This window comes from Miniopterus natalensis, chromosome 1 (assembly GCF_054644295.1).
Source record: "Miniopterus natalensis isolate mMinNat1 chromosome 1, mMinNat1.hap1, whole genome shotgun sequence".
In the NCBI taxonomy this organism is placed as follows: domain Eukaryota; kingdom Metazoa; phylum Chordata; class Mammalia; order Chiroptera; family Miniopteridae; genus Miniopterus; species Miniopterus natalensis.
This window is the reverse complement of record NC_142081.1, coordinates 93,888,949-93,905,414: the sequence shown is the minus strand read 5'-3', so window position 1 is coordinate 93,905,414 and position 16,466 is coordinate 93,888,949.

Genomic DNA, 16,466 nt, shown 5'->3' with positions numbered 1-16,466 from the left:
TTATGTTGAGGGCTAGGGTTAGAGATATGGTGAGGGTTACAATTGGACCTAGGGTTAGGGTTATGTACAGGACCTGGGTTAGAGATCCGGTTAGGGTTACGATTGAACCTAGGGTTAGGGTTATGTTGAGGACTAGGGTTAGAGATCCGGTTAGGGTTACGATTGGACCTAGGGTTAGGGTTATGTTGAGGGCTAGGTTTAGAGAGACGGTTAGGGCTACGATTGGACCTAGGGTTAGGGTTATGTTGAGGGCTAGGGTTAGAGATCCGGTTAGGGTTACGATTGGACCTAGGGTTAGGGTTATGTTGAGGGCTAGCGTTATAGAGACGGTGAGGGTTACGATTGGGCCTAGGGTTAGGGTTATGTTGAGGGCTAGGCTTAGAGATCCGGTTAGGGATCCGATTAGACCTAGGGTTGGGGTTATGTTGAGGGCTAGAGTGAGAGATCTGGTTAGGGTTACAATTGGACCTAGGGTTAGGGTTATGTTGAGATCTAGGCTTAGAGATCCGGTTAGGGTTACAATTGGACCTAGGGTTAGGGTTATGTTGAGATCTAGGCTTAGAGATCCGGTTAGGGTTAAGATTGGACCTAGGGTTAGTGTTATGTTGAGGGCTAGAGTGAGAGATCCGGTTAGGGTTACAATTGGACCTAGGGTTAGGGTTATGTTGATGGCTAGGGTTAGAGAGACGGTCAGGGTTACGATTGGACCTAGGGTTAGGGTTATGTTGAGGGCTAGGGTTAGAGAGACGGTCAGGGTTACGATTGGACCTAGGGTTAGGGTTATGTTGAGGGCTAGGGTTAGAGATCTGGTTAGGGTTACAATTGGACCTAGGGTTAGGGTTATGTTCAGGGCTAGGGTTAGAGATCCGGTTAGGGTTACGATTGGACCTAGGGTTAGGGTTTTGTTGATGGATTGGGTTAGAGAGACGGTTAGGGTTACGATTGGACCTAGGGTTAGGGTTTTGTTGATGGCTTGGGTTAGAGAGACGGTTAGGGTTACGATTGGACCTAGGGTTAGGGTTATGTTGAGGACTAGTGTTAGAGATCCGGTTAGGGTAACGATTAGACCTAGGGTTAGGGTTCTGTTGAGGGCTAGGTTTCGAGAGACGGGTAGGGTTACGATTGGACCTAGGGTTAGGGTTATGTTCAGGGCTAGGGTTAGAGATCCGGTTAGGGTTACGATTGGACCTAGGGTTAGGGTTTTGTTGATGGCTAGGGTTAGAGAGACGGTTAGGGTTCCATTAAACCTAGGGTTAGGGTTTTGTTGATGGCTAGGGTTACAGAGTCAGTTAGGGTTACGATTGGACCTAGGGTTAAAGTTATGATGAGGGCTAGTGTTAGAGATCCGGTTAGGGTTACGATTGGACCTAAGGTTAGGGTTATGTTGTGGACTAGTGTTAGAGATCCGGTTAGGGTAACGATTGGACCTAGGGTTAGGGTTCTGTTGAGGGCTAGGTTTAGAGAGACTGTTAGGGTTACGATTGGACCTAGGGATAGGGTTATGATGAGGGCTAGGGTTAGAGAGACGGTTAGGGTTACGATTGGTCCTAGGGTTAGGGTTATGTTGAGGGCTAGCGTTAGAGAGACGGTGAGGGTTACGATTCGACCTAGGGTTAGGGTTATGTTGAGGGCTAGGGTTAGAGAGACGGTTAGGGTTACTATTGGCCCTAGGGTTAGGGTTATGTTGAGGGCTAGCGTTAGAGAGAGGGTTAGGGTTACGATTGGACCTAGGTTTAGGGTTATGTTGAGGGCTAGGGTTAGAGAGACGGTTAGGGTTACGATTCGACCTAGGGTTAGGGTTATGTTCAGGGCTAAGGTTAGAGTTCCGGTTAGGGTTACGATTGGACCTAGGGTTAGGGTTAGTTGAGGGCTAGGGTTAGAGAGACGGTTAGGGTTACGATTGGACCTAGGGTTAGGGTTATGTTGAGGGCTAGGGTTAGAGATCTGGTTAGGGTTACAATTGGACCTAGGGTTAGGGTTATGTTCAGGTCTAGGGTTAGAGATCCGGTTAGGGTTACGATTGGACCTAGGGTTAGGGTTTTGTTGATGGCTAGGGTTAGAGAGACGGTTAGGGTTACGATAGGACCTAGAGTTACGGTTATGTTGTGGGCTAGGGTTAGTGATCTGGTTAGGGTTACAATTGGACCTATGGTTAGGGTTATGTTCAGAGCTAGGGTTAGAGATCCGGTTAGGGTTACGATTGGACCTAGGGTTAGGGTTATGTTGAGGACTAGGGTTAGAGATCCGGTTAGGGTAACGATTGGACCTAGGGTTAGGGTTCTGTTGAGGGCTAGGTTTAGAGAGACGGTTAGGGTTATGATTGGACCTAGGGTTAGGGTTATGTTGAGGGCTAGGGTTAGAGAGACGGTTAGGGTTACAATTGGTCCTAGGGTTAGGGTTATGTTGAGGGCTAGCGTTAGAGAGACGGTTAGGGTTACGATTCGACCTAGGGTTAGGGTTATGTTCATGGCTAGGTATTAGAGATCCGGTTACGGTTACGATTGCACCTAGGGTTAGGGTTATGTTGAGGGGTAGGGTTAGAGAGACGGTTAGGCTTACGATTGGACCTAGGGTTAGGGCTTTGTTGAGGGCTAGGGTTAGAGATATGGTGAGGATTACAATTGGACCTAGGGTTAGGGTTATGTTCAGGACCTGGGTTAGAGATCCGGTTAGGGTTACGATTGAACCTAGAGTTAGGGTTATGTTGAGGGCTAGGGTTAGAGAGACGGTTAGGGTTACGATTGGACCTAGGGTTAGGGTTATGTTCAGGGCTAGGGTTAGAGATCCGGTTAGGGTTATGATTGGACCTAGGGTTAGGGTTAGTTGAGGGCTACGGTTAGAGAGACGGTTAGGGTTACGATTGGACCTAGGGTTAGAGTTATGTTGAGGGCTAGGGTTAGAGATCTGGTTAGGGTTACAATTGGACCTAGGGTTAGGGTTATGTTGATGGCTAGGGTTAGAGAGACGGTCAGGGTTACGATTGGACCTAGGGTTAGGGTTATGTTGATGGCTAGGGTTAGAGAGACGGTCAGGGTTACGATTGGACCTAGGGTTAGGGTTATGTTGAGGGCTAGGGTTAGAGATCTGGTTAGGGTTACAATTGTATCTAGGGTTAGGGTTATGTTCAGGGCTAGGGTTAGAGATCCGGTTAGGGTTACGATTGGACCTAGGGTTAGGGTTTTGTTGATGGCTAGGGTTAGAGAGACGGTTAGGGTTACGATTGGACCTAGGGTTAGGGTTTTCTTGATGGCTAGGGTTACAGAGTCAGTTAGGGTTACGATTGGACCTAGGGTTAAGGTTATGATGAGGGCTAGTGTTAGAGATCTGGTTAGGGTTACAATTGGACATAGGGTTACGGTTAAGTTCAGAGCTAGGGTTAGAGATCCGGTTAGGGTTACGATTGGACCTAGAGTTAGGGTTATGTTGAGGACTAGTGTTAGAGATCCGGTTAGGGTAACGATTGGACCTAGGGTTAGGGTTCTGTTGAGGGCTAGGTTTAGAGAGACGGTTAGAGTGACGATTGGACCTAGGGTTAGGGTTATGTTCAGGGCTAGGGTTAGAGAGACGGTTAGGGTTACAATTGGACCTAGGGTTAGGGTTTTGTTGATGGCTAGGGTTAGAGAGACGGTTAACGTTACGATTGGTCCTAGGGTTAGGGTTATGTTGAGGGCTAGCGTTAAAGAGACGGTGAGGGTTACGATTGGACCTAGGGTTAGGGTTATGTTGAGGGCTACGGTTAGAGAGACGGTTAGGGTTACTATTGGTCCTAGGGTTAGGGTTATGTTGAGGGCTAGGTTTAGAGATCTGGTTAGGGTTACAATTGGACCTAGGGTTAGGGTTATGTTCAGGTATAGGGTTAGAGATCCGGTTAGGGTTACGATTGGACCTAGGGTTAGTGTTTTGTTGATGGCTAGGGTTAGAGAGAGGGTTAGGGTTACGATTGGACCTAGGGTTAGGGTTTTGTTGATGGCTAGGGTTAGAGAGACGGTTAGGGTTACGATAGGACCTAGAGTTACGGTTATGTTGAGGGCTAGGGTTAGTGATCTGGTTAGGGTTACAATTGGACCTAGGGTTAGGGTTATGTTCAGAGCTAGGGTTAGAGATCCGGTTAGGGTTACGATTGGACCTAGGGTTAGGGTTATGTTGAGGACTAGGGTTAGAGATCCGGTTAGGGTAACGATTGGACCTAGGGTTAGGGTTCTGCTGAGGGCTAGGTTTAGAGAGACGGTTAGGGTTATGATTGGACCTAGGGTTAGGGTTATGTTGAGGGCTAGGGTTAGAGAGACGGTTAGGGTTACAATTGGTCCTAGGGTTAGTGTTATGTTGAGGGCTAGCGTTAGAGAGACGGTTAGGGTTACGATTTGACCTAGAGTTAGGGTTATGTTCAGGGCTAGGTATTAGAGATCCGGTTAGGGTTACGATTGCACCTAGGGTTAGGGCTATGTTGAGGGCTAGGGTTAGAGATATGGTGAGGATTACAATTGGACCTAGGGTTAGGGTTATGTTCAGGACCTGGGTTAGAGATCCGGTTAGGGTTACGATTGAACCTAGGGTTAGGGTTATGTTGAGGGCTAGGGTTAGAGAGACGGTTAGGGTTACGATTGGAACTAGGGTTAGGGTTATGTTGAGGGCTAGGGTTAGAGAGACGGTTAGGGTTACTATTGGTCCTAGGGTTAGGGTTATGTTGAGGGCTAGCGTTAGAGAGAGGGTTAGGGTTACGATTCGACCTAGGGTTAGGGTTATGTTGAGAGCTAGGGTTAGAGAGACGGTTAGGGTTACGATTCGACCTAGGGTTAGGGTTATGTTCAGGGCTAGGGTTAGAGATCCGGTTAGGGTTACGATTGGACCTAGGGTTAGGGTTAGTTGAGGGCTATGGTTAGAGAGACGGTTAGGGTTACGATTGGACCTAGGGTTAGGGTTATGTTGAGGGCTAGGGTTAGCGATCTGTTTAGGGTTACAATTGGACCTAGGGTTAGGGTTATGTTTAGAGCTAGGGTTAGAGATTCGGTTAGGGTTACGTTTGGACCTAGGGTTAGGGTTATGTTCAGGGCTAGCGTTAGAGAGACGGTTACGGTTACGATTGAACCTAGGGTTAGTGTTATGTTGAGGGCTAGGGTTAGAGATCTGGTTAGGGTTACCATTGGACCTAGGGTTAGGGTTATGTTCAGGGCTAGGGTTAGAAATACGGTAAGGGTTACGATTGGACCTAGGGTTAGTGTTTTGTTGATGGCTAGGGTTAGAGAGACGGTTAGGGTTACGATTGGACCTAGGGTTAGGGTTATTTTCAGTTCTAGGGTTAGAGATCCGGTTAGGGTTACGATTGGACCTAGGGTTAGGGTTATGTTGAGGGCTAGGGTTACAGAGTCAGTTAGGGTTACGATTGGACCTAGGGTTAGGGTTATGATGAGGGCTAGGGTTAGAGATCTGGTTAGGGTTACAATTGGACCTAGGGTTAGGGTTAAGTTCAGAGCTAGGGTTAGAGATCCGGTTAGGGTTACGATTGGACCTAGGGTTAGGGTTATGTTGAGGACTAGGGTTAGAGATCCGGTTAGGGTAACGATTGGACCTAGGGTTAGGGTTATGTTGAGGGCTAGGTTTAGAGAGACGGTTAGGGTTACGATTGGACCTAGGGATAGGGTTATGTTGAGGGCTAGGGTTAGAGAGACGGTTAGGGTTACGATTCGACCTAGGGTTAGGTTTATGTTCAGGACTAGGGTTAGAGATCCGGTTAGGTTTACGATTGGACCTAGGGTTAGGGTTATGTTGAGGGCTAGGGTTAGAGAGACGGTTAGGGTTACGATTGGACCTAGGGTTAGGGTTATGTTGAGGGCTAGGGTTAGAGATCTGCTTAGGGTTATAATTGGACCTAGGGTTAGGGTTATGTTCAGGGCTAGGGTTAGAGATCCGGTTAGGGTTACGATTGGACCTAGGGTTAGGGTTATGTTGAGGACTATGGTTAGAGATCCGGTTAGGGTTACGATTGGACGTAGGGTTAGGGTTATGTTGAGGGCTAGGTTTAGAGAGACGGTTAGGGTTACGATTGGTCCTAGGGTTAGGGTTATGTTGAGGGCTAGGGTTAGAGAGACGGTAGGGTTACGATTGGACCTAGGGTTAGGGTTATGTTGAGGGCTAGGGTTAGAGAGACGGTTAGGGTTACGATCGGACCTAGGGTTAGGGTTATGTTGAGGGCTAGGGTTAGAGAGACGGTTAGGGTTACTATTGGTCCTAGGGTTAGGGTTATGTGGAGGGCTAGAGTTAGAGAGAGGGTTAGGGTTACGATTGGACCTAGGGTTATGGTTATGTTGAGGGCTAGGGTTAAAGATCTGGTTAGGGTTACAATTGGACCTAGGGTTAGGGTTATGTTGAAGACTAGGGTTTGAGATCCGGTTAGGGTAACGATTGGACCTAGGGTTAGGGTTCTGTTGAAGGCTAGGTTTAGAGAGACGGTTAGGGTTATGATTGGACCTAGGGTTAGGGTTTTGTTGAGGGCTAGGGTTAGAGAGACGGTTAGGGTTACGATTGGTCCTAGGGTTAGGGTTATGTTGAGGGCTAGCGTTAGAGAGACGGTTAGGGTTACGATTGGACCTAGGGTTAGGGTTATGTTGAGGGCTAGGATTAGAGAGACGGTTAGGGTTACGATTCGACCTAGGGTTAGGGTTATGTTGAGGGCTAGGGTTAGAGAGACGGTTAGGGTTACGATTGTACCTAGGGTTAGGGTTATGTTGAGGGCTAGGGTTAGAGATCTGGTTAGGGTTACAATTGGACCTAGGGTTAGGGTTATGTTGAGGACCTGGGTTAGAGATCCGGTTAGGGTTATGATTGGACCTAGGGTTAGGGTTTTGTTGATGGCTAGGGTTAGAGAGACGGTTAGGGTTACGATTGGACCTAGGGTTAGGGTTTTCTTGATGGCTAGGGTTACAGAGTCAGTTAGGGTTACGATTGGACCTAGGGTTAAGGTAATGATGAGGGCTAGTTTTAGAGATCTGGTTAGGGTTACAATTGGACATAGGGTTAGGGTTAAGTTCAGAGCTAGGGTTAGAGATCCGGTTAGGGTTACGTTTGGACCTAGGGTTAGGGTTATGTTGAGGACTAGTGTTAGAGAGACGGTTAGGGTTACGATTGGACCTAGGGTTAGGGCTATGTTGAGGGCTAGAGTGAGACATCCGGTTAGGGTTAAAATTGGACCTAGGGTTAGGGTTATGTTGATGGCTATGGTTAGAGAGACGGTCAGGGTTATGATTGGACCCAGGGTTAGGGTTATGTTGACGGCTAGGGTTAGAGATCTGGTTAGGGTTACAATTGGACTTAGGGTTAGGCTTATGTTCAGAGCTAGGGTTAGAGATCCAGTTAGGGTTACGATTGGACCTTGGGTTAGGGTTATGTTGACTGCTAGGGTTACAGAGTCAGTTAGGGTTACGATTGGACCTAGGCTTAGGGTTATGATGAGGGCTAGGGTTAGAGATCTGGTTAGGGTTACAATTGGACCTAGGGTTAGGGTTAAGTTCAGAGCTAGGGTTAGAGATCCGGTTAGGGTTACGATTGGACCAAGGGTTAGGGTTATGTTGAGGACTAGGGTTAGAGATCCGGTTAGGGTAACGATTGGACCTAGGGTTAGGGTTCTGTTGAGGGCTAGGTTTAGAGAGACGGTTAGGGTTACGATTGGACCTAGGGTTAGGGTTATGTTGAGGGCTAGGTTTAGAAAGACGGTGAGGGTTACGATTGCACCTAGGGTTAGGGTTATGTTGAGGGCTAGGGTTAGAGAGACGGTTAGGGTTACGATTCGACCTAGGGTTAGGGTTATGTTCATGGCTAGGGTTAGAGATCCGGTTACGGTTACGATTGGACCTAGGGTTAGGGTTATGTTGAGGGCTAGGGTTAGAGAGACGGTTAGGGTTACGATTGGACCTAGGGTTAGGGTTATGTTGAGGGCTAGGGTTAGAGAGACGGTTAGGGTTACGATTGGTCCTAGGGTTAGGGTTATGTTGAGGGCTAGCGTTAGAGAGACGGTAGGGTTACGATTGGACCTAGGGTTAGGGTTATGTTGAGGGCTAGGGTAAGAGAGACGGTTAGGGTTACGATTGGACCTAGGGTTAGGGTTATGTTGAGGGCTAGGGTTAGAGATCTGGTTAGGGTTACAATTGGACCTAGGGTTAGGGTTATGTTCAGGGCTAGGGTTAGAGATCCGGTTAGGGTTACGATTGGACCTAGGATTAGGGTTTTGTTGATGGCTAGGGTTAGAGAGACGGTTAGGGTTACGATTGGACCTAGGGTTAGGGTTATTTTCAGTGCTAGGGTTAGAGAGACGGTAGGGTTACGATTGGACCTAGGGTTAGGGTTATGTTGAGGGCTAGGGTAAGAGAGACGGTTAGGGTTACGATTGGACCTAGGGTTAGGGTTATGTTGAGGGCTAGGGTTAGAGATCTGGTTAGGGTTACAATTGGACCTAGGGTTAGGGTTATGTTCAGGGCTAGGGTTAGAGATCCGGTTAGGGTTACGATTGGACCTAGGATTAGGGTTTTGTTGATGGCTAGGGTTAGAGAGACGGTTAGGGTTACGATTGGACCTAGGGTTAGGGTTATGTTGAAGGCTAGGGTTACAGAGTCAGTTAGGGTTACGATTGGACCTAGGGTTAGGGTTATGATGAGGGCTAGGGTTAGAGATCTGGTTAGGGTTACAATTGGACCTAGGGTTAGGGTTAAGTTCAGAGCTAGGGTTAGAGAGACGGTTAGGGCTACGATTGGACCTAGGGTTAGGGTTATGTTGAGGGCTAGGGTTAGAGATCCTGTTAGGGTTACGATTGGACCTAGGGTTAGGGTTCTGTTGAGGGCTAGGTTTAGAGAGACGGTTAGGGTTACGATTGGACCTAGGGTTAGGGTTATGTTGAGGGCTAGGCTTAGAGATCCGGTTAGGGTTCCGATTGGACCTAGGGTTGGGGTTATGTTGAGGGCTAGAGTGAGAGATCCGGTTAGGGTTACAATTGGACCTAGGGTTAGGGTTATGTTGAGGTCTAGGCTTAGAGATCCGGTTAGGGTTAAGATTGGACCTAGAGTTAGGGTTATGTTGAGGGCTAGAGTGAGAGATCCGGTTAGGGTTACAATTGGACCTAGGGTTAGGGTTATGTTGATGGCTCGGGTTAGAGAGACGGTCAGGGTTACGATTGAACCTAGGGTTAGGGTTATGTTGAGGGCTAGGGTTAGAGATCTGGTTAGGGTTACAATTGGACCTAGGGTTAGGGTTATGATCAGGTCTAGGGCTAGACATCCGGTTAGGGTTATGATTGGACCTAGGGTTAGGGTTTTGTTGATGGCTAGGGTTAGAGAGACGGTTAGGGTTACGATTGGACCTAGGGTTAGGGTTATGTTGAGGGCTAGAGTGAGACATCCGGTTAGGGTTAAAATTGGACCTAGGGTTAGGGTTATGTTGATGGCTATGGTTAGAGAGACGGTCAGGGTTATGATTGGACCCAGGGTTAGGGTTATGTTGACGGCTAGGGTTAGAGATCTGGTTAGGGTTACAATTGGACTTAGGGTTAGGCTTATGTTCAGAGCTAGGGTTAGAGATCCTTTTAGGGTTACGATTGGACCTAGGCTTAGGGTTATGTTGAGGACTAGGGTTAGAGATCCGGTTAGGGTTCCGATTGGACCTAGGGTTAGGGTTATGTTGAGGGCTAAGGTTAGAAATCCGGTTTGGGTTACGATTGGACCTAGGGTTAGGGTTATGTTGAGGGCTAGCGTTAGAGAGACGGTGAGGGATACGATTGGACCTAGGGTTAGGGTTATGTTGAGGGCTAGGCTTAGAGATCCGGTTAGAGTTCCGATTGGACCTAGGGTTGGGGTTATGTTGAGGCCTAGAGTGAGAGATCCGGTTAGGGTTACAATTGGACCTAGGGTGAGGGTTATATTGAGGTCTAGGCTTAGAGATCCGGTTAGGGTTAAGATTGGACCTAGGGTTAGGGTTATGTTGAGGGCTAGAGTGAGAGATCCGGTTAGGGTTACAATTGGACCTAGGGTTAGGGTTATGTTGATGGCTAGGGTTAGAGAGACGGTCAGGGTTATGATTGGACCCAGGGTTAGGGTTATGTTGACGGCTAGGGTTAGAGATCTGGTTAGGGTTACAATTGGACCTAGGGTTAGGCTTATGTTCAGAGCTAGGGTTAGATCCGGTTAGGGTTACGATTGGACGGAGGGTTAGGGTTATGTTGAGGACTACGGTTAGAGATCCGGTTAGGGTAACGATTGGACCTAGGGTTAGGGTTCTATTGAGGGCTCGGTTTAGAGAGACGGTTAGGGTTACGATTGGACCTAGGGATAGGGTTATGTTGAGGGCTAGGGTTAGAGAGACGGTTAGGGTTACGATTGGTCCTTGGGTTAGGGTTATGTTGAGGGCTAGCGTTAGAGAGACGGTGAGGGTTACGATTGGACCTAGGGTTAGGGTTATGTTGAGGGCTAGGGTTAGAGAGACGGTTAGGGTTTCGATTCGACCTAGGGTTAGGTTTATGTTCAGGGCTAGGGTTAGAGATCCGGTTAGGGTTACGATTGGACCTAGGGTTAGGGTTATGTTGAGGGCTAGGGTTAGAGAGAAGATTAGGGTTACGATTGGACCTAGGGTTAGGGTTATGTTGAGGGCTAGGGTTAGAGATCTGGTTAGGGTTACAATTGGACCTAGGATTAGGGTTATGTTCAGGGCTAGGGTTAGAGATCCGGTTAGGGTTACGATTGGACCTAGGGTTAGGGTTATGTTGAGGACTATGGTTAGAGATTCGATTAGGGTTACGATTGGACGTAGGGTTAGGGTTATGTTGAGGGCTAGGGTTAGAGAGACGGTTAGGGTTACGATTGGTCCTAGGGTTAGGGTTATGTTGAGGACTAGGGTTAGAGAGACGGTAGGGTTAGGATTAGACCTAGGGTTAGGGTTATGTTGAGGGCTAGGGTTAGAAAGACGGTTAGGGTTACGGTTGGACCTAGGGTTAGGGTTATGTTGAGGGCTAGGGTTAGAGAGACGGTTAGGGTTACTATTGGTCCTAGGGTTAGGGTTATGTTGAGTGCTAGCGTTAGAGAGAGGGTTAGGGTTACTTTTGGTCCTAGGGTTAGGGTTATGTTGAGGGCTAGGGTTAGAGAGACGGTTAGGGTTACGATTCGACCTAAGGTTAGGGTTATGTTCAGGGCTAGGGTTAGAGATCCGGTTAGGGTTATGATTGGACCTAGGGTTAGGGTTAGTTTAGGGCTAGAGTGAGAGATCCGGTTAGGGTTAAGATTGGACCTAGGGTTAGGGTTATGTTGAGGGCTAGAGTGAGAGATCCGGTTAGGGTTACAATTGGACCTAGGGTTAGGGTTATGTTGATGGCTAGGGTTAGAGAGACGGTCAGGGTTACGATTGGACCTAGGGTTAGGGTTATGTTGAGGGCTAGGGTTAGAGAGACGGTCAGGGTTACGATTGGACCTAGGGTTAGGGTTATGTTGAGGGCTAGGGTTAGAGATCTGGTTAGGGTTACAATTTTACCTAGGGTTAGGGTTATGTTCAGGGCTAGGGTTAGAGATCCGGTTAGGGTTACGATTGGACCTAGGGTTAGGGTTTTGTTGATGGCTTGGGTTAGAGAGACGGTTAGGGTTACGATTGGACCTAGGGTTAGGGTTTTGTTGATGGCTAGGGTTACAGAGTCAGTTAGGGTTACGATTGGACCTAGGGTTAAGGTTATGATGAGGGCTAGTGTTAGAGATCTGGTTAGGTTTACAATTGGACCTAGGGTTAGGGTTAAGTTCAGAGCTAGGGTTAGAGATCCGGTTAGGGTTACGATTGGACCTAGGGTTAGGGTTATGTTGAGGACTAGTGTTAGAGATCCGGTTAGGGTAACGATTGGACCTAGGGTTAGGGTTCTGTTGAGGGCTAGGTTTAGAGAGACGGTTAGGGTTACGATTGGACCTAGGGTTAGGGTTATGTTCAGGGCTAGTGTTAGAGATCCGGTTAGGGTTACGATTGGACCTAGGGTTAGGGTTTTGTTGATGGCTAGGGTTAGAGAGACGGTTAGGGTTCCATTGGACCTAGGGTTAGGGTTTTGTTGATGGCTAGGGTTACAGAGTCAGTTAGGGTTACGATTGTACCTAGGGTTAAGGTTATGATGAGGGCTAGTGTTAGAGATCCGGTTAGGGTTACGATTGGACCTAGGGTTAGGGTTATGTTGTGGACTAGTGTTAGAGATCCGGTTAGGGTAACGATTGGACCTAGGGTTAGGGTTCTGTTGAGGGCTAGGTTTAGAGAGACGGTTAGGGTTACGATTGGACCTAGGGATAGGGTTATGATGAGGGCTAGGGTTAGAGAGACGGTTAGGGTTACGATTGGTCCTAGGGTTAGGGTTATGTTGAGGGCTAGCGTTAGAGAGACGGTGAGGGTTACGATTCGACCTAGGGTTAGGGTTATGTTGAGGGCTAGGGTTAGAGAGACGGTTACGTTTACTATTGGTCCTAGGGTTAGGGTTATGTTGAGGGCTAGCGTTAGAGAGAGGGTTAGGGTTACGATTGGACCTAGGGTTAGGGTTATGTTGAGGGCTAGGGTTAGAGAGACGGTTAGGGTTACGATTCGACCTAGGGTTAGGGTTATGTTCAGGGCTAAGGTTAGAGATCCGGTTAGGGTTACGATTGGACCTAGGGTTAGGGTTAGTTGAGGGCTAGGGTTAGAGAGACGGTTAGGGTTACGATTGGACCTAGGGTTAGGGTTATGTTGAGGGCTAGGGTTAGAGATCTGGTTAGGGTTACAATTGGACCTAGGGTTAGGGTTATGTTCAGGTCTAGGGTTAGAGATCCGGTTTGGGTTACGATTGGACCTAGGGTTAGGGTTTTGTTGATGGCTAGGGTTAGAGATCCGGTTAGGGTAACGATTGGACCTAGGGTTAGGGTTCTGTTGAGGGCTAGGTTTAGAGAGACCGTTAGGGTTATGATTGGACCTCGGGTTAGGGTTATGTTGAGGGCTAGGGTTAGAGAGACGGTTAGGGTTACAATTGGTCCTAGGGTTAGGGTTATGTTGAGGGCTAGCGTTAGAGAGACGGTTAGGGTTACGATTCGACCTAGGGTTAGGGTTATGTTCATGGCTAGGTATTATAGATCCGGTTACGGTTACGAATGCACCTAGGGTTAGGGTTATGTTGAGGGCTAGGGTTAGAGAGACGGTTAGGGCTACGATTGGACCTAGGGTTAGGGTTATGTTCAGGGCTAGGGTTAGAGATCCGGTTACGGTTACTATTGCACCTAGGGTTAGGGCTTTGTTGAGGGCTAGGGTTAGAGATATGGTGAGGATTACAATTGGACCTAGGGTTAGGGTTATGTTCAGGACCTGGGTTAGAGATCCGGTTAGTGTTACGATTGAACCTAGAGTTAGGGTTATGTTGAGGGCTAGGGTTAGAGAGACGGTTAGGGTTACGATTGGACCTAGCGTTAGGGTTATGTTGTTGCTAGGTTTAGAGAGACGGTTAGGGTTACTATTGGTCCTAGGGTTAGGGTTATATTGAGGGCTAGCGTTAGAGAGAGGGTTAGGTTTACGATTGGACCTACGGTTAGGGTTATGTTGAGGGCTAGGGTTAGAGGGACGGTTAGGGTTACAATTGGACCTAGGATTAGGGTTATGTTCAGGGCTAGGGTTAGAGATCCGGTTAGGGTTACGATTGGACCTAGGGTTAGGGTTATGTTGAGGACTATGGTTAGAGATTCGATTAGGGTTACGATTGGACGTAGGGTTAGGGTTATGTTGAGGGCTAGGGTTAGAGAGACGGTTAGGGTTACGATTGGTCCTAGGGTTAGGGTTATGTTGAGGACTAGGGTTAGAGAGACGGTAGGGTTAGGATTAGACCTAGGGTTAGGGTTATGTTGAGGGCTAGGGTTAGAAAGACGGTTAGGGTTACGGTTGGACCTAGGGTTAGGGTTATGTTGAGGGCTAGGGTTAGAGAGACGGTTAGGGTTCCTATTGGTCCTAGGGTTAGGGTTATGTTGAGTGCTAGCGTTAGAGAGAGGGTTAGGGTTACTTTTGGTCCTAGGGTTAGGGTTATGTTGAGGGCTAGGGTTAGAGAGACGGTTAGGGTTACGATTCGACCTAAGGTTAGGGTTATGTTCAGGGCTAGGGTTAGAGATCCGGTTAGGGTTATGATTGGACCTAGGGTTAGGGTTAGTTTAGGGCTAGGGTTAGAGAGACGGTTAGACTTACGATTGGACCTAGGGTTAGGGTTATGTTGAGGGCTAGGGTTAGAGATCTGGTTAGGGTTACAATTGGACCTAGGGTTAGGGTTATGTTCAGGTCTAGGGTTAGAGATCCGGTTAGGGTTACGATTGGACCTAGGGTTAGGGTTTTGTTGATGGCTAGGGTTAGAGAGACGATTAGGGTTACGATTGGACCTAGGGTTAGGGTTATGTTGAGGGCTAGGGTTAGTGATCTGGTTTGGGTTACAATTGGACCTAGGGTTAGGGTTATGTTCAGAGCTAGGGTTAGAGATCCGGTTAGGGTTACGATTGAACCTAGGGTTAGGGTTATGTTGAGGACTAGGGTTAGAGAGAAGGTTAGGGTTACGATTGGTCCTAGGGTTAGGGTTATGTTGTGGGCTAGGTTTAGAGACGGTTAGGGTTATGATTGGACCTAGGGTTAGGGTTATGTTGAGGGCTAGGGTTAGAGAGACGGTTAGGGTTATGATTGGACCTAGAGTTAGGGTTATGTTGAGGACTAGGGTTAGAGAGACGGTTAGGGTTACGATTGGTCCTAGGGTTAGGGTTATGTTGTGGGCTAGGTTTAGAGAGACGGTTAGGGTTACGATTGGACCTAGGGTTAGGGTTATGTTGAGGGCTAGGGTTAGAGATATGGTGAGGGTTACAATTGGACCTAGGGTTAGGGTTATGTACAGGACCTGGGTTAGAGATCCGGTTACGGTTACGATTGGACCTAGGGTTAGGGTTATGTTGAGGGCTAGGTTTAGAGAGACGGTTAGGGCTACGATTGGACCTAGGGTTAGGGTTATGTTGAGGGCTAGGGTTAGAGATCCGGTTAGGGTTACGATTGGACCTAGAGTTATGGTTATGTTGAGGGCTAGCGTTATAGAGACGGTGAGGGATACGATTGGGCCTAGGGTTAGGGTTATGTTGAGGGCTAGGCTTAGAGATCCGGTTAGGGATCCGATTAGACCTAGGGTTGGGGTTATGTTGAGGGCTAGAGTGAGAGATCTGGTTAGGGTTACAATTGGACCTAGGGTTAGGGTTATGTTGAGGGCTAGGGTTAGAGATCCGGTTAGGGTTAAGATTGGACCTAGGGTTAGGGTTATGTTGAGGGCTAGAGTGAGAGATCCGGTTAGGGTTACAATTGGACCTAGGGTTAGGGTTATGTTGATGGCTAGGGTTAGAGAGACGGTCAGGGTTACGATTGGACCTAGGGTTAGGGTTATGTTGAGGGCTAGGGTTAGAGAGACGGTCAGGGTTACGATTGGACCTAGGGTTAGGGTTATGTTGAGGGCTAGGGTTAGAGATCTGGTTAGGGTTACAATTGGACCTAGGGTTAGGGTTATGTTCAGGGCTAGGGTTAGAGATCCGGTTAGGGTTACGATTGGACCTAGGGTTAGGGTTTTGTTGATGGCTTGGGTTAGAGAGACGGTTAGGGTTACGATTGGACCTAGGGTTAGGGTTTTGTTGATGGCTAGGGTTACAGAGTCAGTTAGGGTTACGATTGGACCTAGGGTTAAGGGTATGATGAGGGCTAGTGTTAGAGATCTGGTTAGGTTTACAATTGGACCTAGGGTTAGGGTTAAGTTCAGAGCTAGGGTTAGAGATCCGGTTAGGGTTACGATTGGACCTAGGGTTAGGGTTATGTTGAGGACTAGGGTTAGAGAGAAGATTAGGGTTACGATTTGACCTAGGGTTAGGGTTATGTTGAGGGCTAGGGTTAGAGATCTGGTTAGGGTTACAATTGGACCTAGGATTAGGGTTATGTTCAGGGCTAGGGTTAGAGATCCGGTTAGGGTTACGATTGGACCTAGGGTTAGGGTTATGTTGAGGACTATGGTTAGAGATTCGATTAGGGTTACGATTGGACGTAGGGTTAGGGTTATGTTGAGGGCTAGGGTTAGAGAGACGGTTAGGGTTACGATTGGTCCTAGGGTTAGGGTTATGTTGAGGACTAGGGTTAGAGAGACGGTAGGGTTAGGATTAGACCTAGGGTTAGGGTTATGTTGAGGGCTAGGGTTAGAAAGACGGTTAGGGTTACGGTTGGACCTAGGGTTAGGGTTATGTTGAGGGCTAGGGTTAGAGAGACGGTTAGGGTTACTATTGGTCCTAGGGTTAGGGTTATGTTGAGTGCTAGCGTTAGAGAGAGGGTTAGGGTTACTTTTGGTCCTAGGGTTAGGGTTATGTTGAGGGCTAGGGTTAGAGAGACGGTTAGGGTTACGATTCGACCTAAGGTTAGGGTTATGTTCAGGGCTAGGGTTAGAGATCCGGTTAGGGTTATGA